The 7,459-nt window shown below is 35.3% G+C and overlaps 2 non-coding genes across 2 annotated transcripts; both read right to left on the reverse strand.

Annotated features, from left to right (window-relative positions):
• Window positions 1–1,738: 1,738 nt before the first annotated feature.
• LOC128294902 (small nucleolar RNA R71) lies at window positions 1,739–1,845 on the reverse strand. Its single transcript, XR_008285209.1, has one exon. It is a non-coding gene; the product is annotated as a small nucleolar RNA R71 (small nucleolar RNA).
• A 5,298-nt stretch (window positions 1,846–7,143) lies between these two features.
• LOC128294404 (small nucleolar RNA R71) lies at window positions 7,144–7,249 on the reverse strand. Its single transcript, XR_008284716.1, has one exon. It is a non-coding gene; the product is annotated as a small nucleolar RNA R71 (small nucleolar RNA).
• Between the last annotated feature and the right edge of the window lie 210 nt (window positions 7,250–7,459).

Here is a 7,459-nt window from a genome sequence, read left to right on the forward strand (position 1 = left end):
GAAGTATGGAGAACCCTTGAAATTTCGGCCTAATTAAGAAGATGGACAAAAATTGGCTTTTAATTTTGTTTTTAATTCATTTTAATGACTAAATGACCAAAATGCCCTTACTACTAAACTTTCCAAAAATTTCATCCATGTCCAATTTTTGTCCATAGACTTAGAAATTGGTCAAATTACTATTTAAGACCTCCTCATTAATATTCCAAAACAATTTCATACTAAAAACTCCTACAATGCAAGTTTTACAAATTATTCGATTTAGTCCCTAATTTCAATTTAAGCAGTTTAGGCATAGGATTTCATCATGAAATTTTCACACAATCATGAAATCATATCATAAACATCAAAATAATTATAAAATAATTATTTCTATCTCAAATTTGTGGTCACAAAACCACTATTCCGATTAGGCCCTAATTCGGGATATTACACTAAGAGTACATTTTTCATAATTAAGTAGAGTTGATTGCGCGCCTTGACATAGGGTGACAAGATTTTTTCAGATTAGGGTGAAACCTAATAAGGGGATCCATAGATCAAGTTAATGCAACCCTAGAGTGTTAATTAGAGAAAAGTCTCGGTTATTCAATCTAGGGATTAGACATTATTAGTCTTGAATAGGGATAATAACATAACTTAGGGATCTCTACGGAACAAGTTAAATGAATAAATCGTCCGATTCGGAGCCAGAATAACAAGTACAGTCTAGGTGGATTTTTCCTTAGGTATTGTCTTCATTCAATCGATTTTCCCAAAAGCAATTCCCCAATTCCATTCTCTGTGTGTTCTTAATTTAGATAATTAGTTAGTTAAAACAAAAACCTCTTTATTCTTAGGCTAGATAATAAAAAGATAGTCATTACTAGTACTTTTAGTTCCTTTGGGTTCGACAATCCGGTCTTGTTAAAGCTATACTACTGTTCGATAGGTACACTTGATTACATCGCAATAATAGTTAGTTCAAGAACGAGTAATTATAAATATTTAAAACCTATCACGAAATCACGCGATCAAGTTTTTAACTCCATTGCCGGGGAACTAAGATATTAGGAACGCTCAATTTTTATTACTTTAGCCATTTATTTTTCTTGAAATTTAATTTAATTTTATTATTATTACTTATTAATCTACTTTTTCCCTCTCTTGGCAGGGTTTTATAGTTTATGTCTAGAAGAAACCCGTCAGGACCATTACTTTTTGACGAAGAAATCGGTCGTACAGTTCACAAAAATCAAAGAGAAATAAGGTAAAGCTTAAGATACACAGAGAACGAGCAAGAAGATGATACTCAACCCCCAACCGAAGAGATGGCTGAAAACCAAGGCAATCAGCTACCTCCTGCAATTGCGGAAATCAAAATCTTGCTCCACGCACTATGTATGATTATGCTAAACCTTCTTTAACAGGAACTGAATCGAGCATAGTTAGACCTGTTGTAGTTGCAAATACTTTTGAATTAAAACCTAACACTATTCAAATGATACAGCAATTTGTTCAGTTTGATGGTTTGCAGGATGAGGATCCCAACGCTTATTTAGCCAACTTCTTAGAACTATGCGATACATTTAAAATTAATGGTGTTTCTGATGATGCCATTCGTCTTTGGTTATTCCCTTTTTCATTAAGGAACAAAACTAAATAGTGGTTGAACTCGTTACCACGAGAGTCAATTACTACTTGGGGACAAATGACAGAAAAATTTTTACTAAAATATTTTCTGCGGGGTAAAACGGCTAAATTACGTAATGATATCTCTTCTTTTGTGCAGATGGATTTAGAAACACTCTACGATGCATGGGAGAGATACAAGGACCTTTTGAGAAGGTGCCCTCACCATGGGTTACCACTTTTGCTCCAAGTACAAACATTCCACAATGGTCTGATTCCTTCGACTCGACAAATGGTTGATGCAGCTACTGGCGGAACCACCAATAATAAAAGACCTGAAGATGCCTATGTGTTTATTGAGGAGATGTCACTGAATAACTATCAGTGGCAAGTCATGAGGACAAAGCCAATGAAAACAACCGGCATTTATAACGTCGATTCGGTCACCATGCTCTCTAATCAGGTAGAACTCTTAAATAAAAAGATCGATGGTTTTCTTAGTTCTTCGCAAGTTCACCCAATAATGCAGTGCGAAGCAAGTGGAGGTGGAACAAGCCATTCAGAATACCAACTAATAAACCGTAAATTATACATATTTTTACCACATGTTTAAAGCATTTTATAGATAATTTCTCATTAGAATTGGTGAATTCGATACTCCTAATGCTTTAATTTCATGTTTTGTACTCAGGAGAGCACCAAGAGTCAAAAGGAGCCAAAAACAAGCCAAAAAAGGGAAAAAACGGACCAAATCGAGAAGATGACACGGCCTAAGCCTTGCCACACGGGCATCTCACACGCCCTGTAATGCCCCATACCCGAGACTGTCGTCGGAGTCGAACACGAGGTGTTAACATACTTAATTCATTACTTAAACAGCTCAAACAATTTATTTTTAAAATTTTCAGTCAAGTTAGCAATCTGCGTCACAGTCGCTTAAAAATTCATATCTCGAGTTCCAAAACTAAAAATCCAATTCCGTAAATTTTCCCTAAAACTAGACTCATATATATATTTAATAATATTTTTCTAGAATTTTTTGTCTAGCAAATTAGTACAGTTTATTAGTTAATATATCCCCTGTTTTAGGGTTCAGCTGCTCTGACCTCTATGTATTACGAATTAGATATCTCTCTGTACAGATTTTCAATGACTATGAAGTTTCTTTCTATTAAAACTATACTCAATAAGGAATCTGTACATATAAACAATGACTTTTAATTATATTTTTACAATTTATGATAAATTTTTAAATTCAGAACAGGGGATCCAGAAATCACTCTGGGCCTATTTCACAAAAATTCAAATATCTCATAAAATGTAATTCATATACGTGTTTTGTTCCATCCATATGAAAATAGACTCATAATTCTTCAATTCCATATTTTATTCATCATCTAATTGTATCTCTACTATTTTTAATGATTTTTCAAACTCACATCACTGTTCCTGTCTGAATCTATTTTATGGTAAATTTTACCTATTTCATGGTTTCCATGGATTAGCTAGCAATTTAGCATACATAACACCAAATATGATCATGATTAGCCATTCCAATGGCTAATCATTACCAAGCATTTCCATACCACTCAATAACCATATCATAAGACCATATATACAAAATGATTATAATGCTATACATGCCATACTCAAAATATACAAGTCATTATGCCAAGATGGTATACGGATAGTGTGAGTGTGCCTCCGACCGTTCCTGATTTCCGAGCTGGCTTGTCAACACTACAAGGAATGAAAAGGAGGGAGTAAGCATAAATGCTTAGTAAGCTCACATGCAAATAGCAAGTAACACAACTATATACGCAAACATAAAACATCATTTGCATAATCATCACCGAGACATTCATATCACATTTTCATTTATCATCTTACCATATTATTGTTATATCAATTTTTCAACCCGAGGGTTAAGTACATACCTGTTCAAAATATCCATTTCACAACACTCACCAATACGTCCCTTTCATCTCTAGTATTCCTCCATTTGAGTAGAACTTTACCCATTGAACACATTGGAATATAATTCGGATACATGGAAAGTTTGCACATAAGTGCCACATATGTAGCCAAGCTACCATGTAACCCACCCATAAGCGAACTCGGACTCAACTCAACGAGCTCGGGCGTTCGCATCCACAAGTGAACTCGGACTCAACTCAACGAGCTCGGATGCCTAGTTACATCTCTCGAACTTAGACTCAACTCAACGAGTTTGGACATTCGCATCCATAAGTGAACTCAGACTCAACTCAACGAGCTCGGATGGCTAGTTACATCTCTTGAACTCGGACTGAACTCAACGAGTTCGGACATTCGCATCCATAAGTGAACTCGGACTCAACTCTACGAGTTCGGATGCCCAAATATCCTAGTGACATGTCACTTGTATCCTAATCCATTCCTAAGGTTCAAAGGGACCTTTTTCCCAATCATGTGTCTCAACCATCTTCTACGGAATGCCGATACCGATACTCGGTAGTATTTCACATTTTCCAAGTATATCACACAATTTGACATATTATCAAACAATTATCACGAGTATAATATTTCATAATAATTATCATATCATTTAAATAACATAAAAAAATTTAAAATAATAACTATATTACCAACATTTACATATGAACTTACCTCGTATGCGAAAATGGCTATTTTTACCATTTCGTCCAACAACTTGGTAATTTTCCATTTTAGCCCGAATTTCAGTTTTCCTTGCTCTATCATTTAAAATATAGTCTAATTAGGACTCACATTATTCAAATTGACCCAAAATCATATTTTGGCAAAATTATAGTTTTGCCCCTAAACTTTTGCATATTTACACTTTTTCCCCAAAGCTCGTAAATTAAACTTCAGCCTATTTTCTCATGTTTTATGACATGCTGATCATTTTTCCCTTCTATGGAAACATCAAATTCTCACTCTAACATGTACTTATGACTATTAGGTATTTTTACCGATTAAGCCCTTTTGCTCGTTTTCACTTAAAACTGAGTACTACAAGTTGTCTAACATAATTTAAAACCTCATATTCTATCATAAAACACCAAAATACACAAATTTCACCTATGGGTATTTTTCCAAATATGAACCCTAGGTTGAATTATTGCTAGCATAAGCTTAATCGAGCTATCGGGACTCCAAAAACGTAAAAATCATTAACAACGAGGCTAGAACGGACTTACAATCGAGCTTGGAAGCTTGAAAAACCGTAGCCATGGTTTCTCCTTTCTATATTCGGCCATGGGTTGAAGATGAGCAAAATTGGCTTTTAATTTTTATTTTAATTCATTTTACCCCTAAATGACCAAAATGCCCTTACTACTAAACTTTTCAAAAATTCCATCCATGTCCAATTTTTGTCCATAGACTTATAAATTGGTAAAATTGCTATTTAAGACCTCCTAATTAATATTTCAAAACAATTTCATACTAGAAACTTCTAGAATGCAAGTTTTACAAATTATTCGATTTAGTCCCTAATTTCAATTTAAGCACTTTATGCATAAAATTTCTTCACGAAATTTTCACACAATCATGTAATCATATCATAGACCTCAAAATAATCATAAAATAATTATTTCTATCTCAGATTTTGTGGTCAAGAAACCGCTATTCCGACTAGGCCCAAAATCAGGATATTACACGCCCGTGTCTTTCGAGGGTGTCAACCAAGCCTTTCACGATTCACATAGCCTGGCCATTGACCCACACAGTCGTGTGCAATTTAATGGATCGAACATGGTTTGGCAATCACGTCACATGGTCATGTCACACGAGCGTGTCCCTACCGAGCCCAAGTTAATTCCAATTCAGAAAAGACCACTTTTGAGTGTTTCTAGGCATTCCAAAGCCTATAAATATGCACTAGAGGAGGAGGAAAAGAGGAGACGGAGAAGGGGGTAAGGAATTACCCCAAGGAAGCCGATTGATCCATCTCAAAAGCCGAATTCATCATCAAGACAAAAGATCTCTCCTCAATTCCCCTTCAGGAGTTTTGGGTTTTCTTTATGTTTTGTATTCTTTATTCTTCTGAGATGTTTCCCTATTTAGTTATGAACTAAATGCCTAAATACCTAAGGGGAATGAAACCTAAGACGAATCTTGTTATTATTTTTTGAATCGTATGATAAATATTTAACTTGTTCTTAATTCTTGTTTGATATTTGAGGATACTGATTCAAGATATGCTCTTATCCAGAGGAGGAATAGACCCTGTCTAAGAGTACTTTTGTCATAATTAAGCGGAGTTGATTACGCGCCTAGAAATAGTGTGACAAGATTTTGTCGGATTAGGGTGAAACCTAATAGGGGGATCCATAGATGAGTTAATGCAACCCTAGAGTGTTAATTAGAGAAAAGTCTCGGTTATTCAGTCTAGGGATTAGACGTTAATAGTCTTGAATAGGGATAACAACATAACTTAGGGATCTTTATGGAACAAGTTAAATGAATACATCGTGCGGTTCGGAGCCAGAATAACAAGTAAAGTCTAGGTGGATTTTTCCTTAGGTATTGTCTCAAGTCAATCGATTTTCCCAAAAGCAATTCCCCAATTCTTTTTTCTGTGTATTCTTAGTTTAGTTAATAAACAACCCGTCCTTATTTCTAGGTTAGATAATAAAAAGATAGTTATTACTAGTACTTTTGGTTCCCTTGGGTACGATATCCCGGTCTTGCCATTACTATACTATTGTTCGATAGGTGCGCTTGCCTTTTAGTCGTGGTAATAGTTAGTCTAGGTTTGATCTTCATTATAAATATTTATTACACGTTACGAATTACGCGGTCAAGTTTTTGGCGCCGTTGCCGGGGAACTGAAATATTAGGAACGCTAAATTTTTATTACTTTAGCCATTTATTTTTCTTACAATTTAATTTAATTTTATTATTATTATATATTAATTTACTTTTTCTTTCTCTTGGCAGGTTTTTATAGTTTATGACTAGATGAAACCCATCGGACCATTACTTTTTGACGAAGAAATCAATCGTACAGTTCGTAGAAATCAAAGAGAGATAAGGTGCAACTTACGATACACGGAGAACGAGCAAGAAGACGATACTCAACCCCCAACCAAAGAGATGGCTGAAAACCAAGGCAATCAGCTACCTCCTGCAATTGTGGCTAATCAAAATCCTACTCCACGTACTATGTATGACTATGTTAAACCTTCTTTAACAGGAACTGAATCTAGTATAATTAGACTTGTTATTGCTGCAAATAATTTCAAACTGAAACCTAACACAATTCAGATGATACAGGAGTTTGTTCAGTTTGATGGTTTGCAGGATGAGGATCCCAACACTCACTTGGCAAATTTTCTGGAGTTTTGCGACACTTTCAAAATTAATAGCGTTTCTGATGATGCCATTTTCCTTCGGTTGTTCCCTTTCTTACTAAGAAACAAAGCTAAACTGTGGTTGAACTCGTTACCACGAGGGTCAATTACTACTTGGGAGTAAACGACCAAAAAAGTTCTACTCAAATATTTTCCGCCGGCTAAAATGGCTAAGTTACGTAACGATATTTCTTCTTTTGTGCAGATGGACTGAGAAACAGTTTATGATGCATGGGAGAGATACAAGGTCTATTGCGAAGGTGCCCACACCATGGGTTACCTCTATGGCTGCAAGTTCAAACATTTTACAATGGTGTGAATCCCTCAACAAGATAGATGATTGATGCAGCTGCTGGCGGAACCATCAACAATAAAACACTGGAAGATGCCTATGAGTTTATAGAGGAAATGTCACTGAATAATTATCAGTGGCAAGTTATTAGGACAAAGCCAACGAAAACAGTTGGCGTTTATAACATCGATTCAGT

Source organism: Gossypium arboreum, chromosome 6, assembly GCF_025698485.1.
Source record: "Gossypium arboreum isolate Shixiya-1 chromosome 6, ASM2569848v2, whole genome shotgun sequence".
In the NCBI taxonomy this organism is placed as follows: domain Eukaryota; kingdom Viridiplantae; phylum Streptophyta; class Magnoliopsida; order Malvales; family Malvaceae; genus Gossypium; species Gossypium arboreum.